This window comes from Pinus tabuliformis, chromosome 7 (genome assembly GCF_031772625.1).
Source record: "Pinus tabuliformis cultivar Carrire ecotype Pingquan chromosome 7, CPIR1, whole genome shotgun sequence".
Taxonomy (NCBI): Eukaryota; Viridiplantae; Streptophyta; class Pinopsida; order Pinales; family Pinaceae; genus Pinus; species Pinus tabuliformis.
The window spans coordinates 1848012789-1848015345 of NC_142293.1; the positions used below are offsets into that span (position 1 = coordinate 1848012789).

The 2557-nt window shown below is 39.0% G+C and overlaps 1 pseudogene; it reads right to left on the minus strand.

Moving 5' to 3' along the window:
- Positions 1 to 580: 580 nt before the first annotated feature.
- On the minus strand, positions 581 to 1486 carry LOC149255809 (shikimate O-hydroxycinnamoyltransferase pseudogene; annotated as a pseudogene).
- Positions 1487 to 2557: the final 1071 nt, after the last annotated feature.

Consider the following 2557-nt stretch of genomic DNA (forward strand, 5'->3'; position numbering starts at 1 on the left):
TAGCAATCAAACTGAAATAATATGGAGTGGAAAGATTGTTGAGAATATGAAAAGGGCATACACATGAATCCTTTTCAAACAGAAGAAGGCACACAAAGTATGAATGCTTTATAGGGCAAAGCATAAACTAGATTTTACCTTTCTTACTTAAGAGCATTCAACTAGAAATGATTATGAATGAGCTGTAAAACATAACAGGATACATATGAAACAGAAAGAAGAAACACATGCTAAACTCATGCCACAGGAATCTCATGAATCAGAGTTGCATCATTTTATTAATTTCCTGGCCAAACTGTACAACGAAACGCTGAGTTTTTCTTCCACGCCTTTCCCAAAACTCAAACCCTTACAAAATGATTTTCCATATGTTAAACAAGCTTAGAGGTGGGAAAACAGATCGACACAAATAGGGAGTTGTTTCAACTAAAATCATGAAAATAGAAAAAGAGTCATTCATATGTTCTAAAGACAGAACAACGTTACATTATTCCACTTGAAAATTTCTGATGACCAATGAAAAGGTGAAAATTGTAGCTGTAGACCCTTTGAATCATAACGGAAGTCCAAAAATAGGTAATCAAATCCTATTTCTCTGCCATGGTAGATATCTACGCTTTATTTTAAGCTCCGATCTTTGACTTTTCACCTTCCCCGTTTGAATAAAAACCAATTTTTTATAATTAGCATCCAGATTTCTAGTTTTACAGGCATATCTCCAAACGTGTCCTGAGAGCATTTCATAGCCGTTGTATGCTATATTATTTCCATTCTCTCTGGCTTTGCCCTTGAGGATCTCCAATTTTTATTTTGTGAGCTTAAAAAAAAAAGCAATTGATATGGCTGATGGTTTCACCATTCATTATTCCACTCGTGTCTTTCAATGGTGGAGGTTGTTGGTACTCTATATGCTGAGACTTTAGGGTTGAAGGATTTCTGGCTCGTAAAAGAGTATGGCAGAGTAACGTCTAACCCACAGGCTTCATCAAACCAGTTATTGATGAAGTGTGTACCCGCATAACCATCAGCCACATGGTGCTACATCCCCACACCTAATGACAACCCTCCACATTTGAAAAAGGTTATGAGCAGAGGATAGGAAGAAATGTATTTTGAGTAATTGACTTTAGGAATGAGTTGTTTGAGCTCCATTGATGGGTGCAAAATCCCCGAAATCATCAATGACAGAATCTGTTATAGCTTCAACAAGCAGGACGCCCTCACCATTACAGTTTATTTCTATACGCCCATCTGGGTCTCTTTTAGTCTCCCTACCATGGGATAAAATGGCGCAAGCAGTTTACTAAGCGCATCCCTGAGAATGTTCATTGTAAAGGAAATCATGGCTGCCAGTGGGCCTATAGAAATACACGCAGGCAGTATGTATTCTCAGAACCACCAGGTCTACATTTGAGTTCCAAAGATCCCTCTGTGGAGTCGGTGCGGCGGGATGCACCATTTGTGAACTCTTCACTGTTATAAGCATCTTTGCAGGCTACGGGCAGCTAACTCTGTTTCTTCGAGTTGTGCCTTCAGTGCTATCATCCTCCAAATCTGCCTCGCTCGTTTGTTTGAAATTTTGAACGGATAGTGATGCAGCAACACTTAAAGGGTTTGTTTGTTGAAATGATACAACTGACTGCATGGCATCCAAAGATGAATCAGGTTCCAAAATGCCATTGTGCTCCACAGATTTACGCTTACTTCTATCTTTTTGCAAACCAGGAACATGTAATCTAGAGAAGAGCTGAGTGATTTGAATTTTTGCAGAGCAACGATAAAAATTTTCATTGTCGGCCCTATGCACCACGCGCGAGCCCAACGTGTTGCGCTCACTGTATGCGCCGCGCTCGTTGGAAAATACACAGTGGCAGGAGGCCCTGTGCGCCGCGACCTCCCAATGCGTCGCGCCTTCTCCCAATGGACCGTGCACACTCCAAATGCAATCTTAGCTTGAAGATTCACAAGTTTTTCCCTCTCTCCACAAAATTTCAATTTCAATCGACCTCTTGAGTGCAAATGGCATTGACAAACATAGAAATATTTATATAAAGTCATATATTTGACCTTTGCTTTGTAAAGACCCATTTTTGTAATGTTGTAGAATTGGCATTTCTTCCCTTTTATTTTTTGGCTAAAACGATGGCTTTTTGGTTTATTTGTTTTGCAGGGATGGCGGCATGTCTTGACAAAGAAAGACCAGGGGCTGCATTTGAAGTACTTCATGACGGAGGACTTTAAAAATACATACTTATTACAAACAATTAATTTGATGATTTCTTCTTCAAAACAGAGTTTTGAAGAAGAAACATCCTTGAGCATTATTGATGATAAAAATTTGAAATAAAAACTTATTTTGATCCTCCCTCTGGCCTGTTGGCTTTATTGGACACTTTGAGGACTAAATCAACTAAACCCTAGACCTAAAAAGACCTAAAAACCTTAAATAACTCTTTGTTGACCAAGAGATTAGAACAGGACTGTAAATGACTTAAAATTGATTTAATGAACTTCGATGAATAGACCTGAGCCAGCAGGTACAAAGCATGAGGGGTAA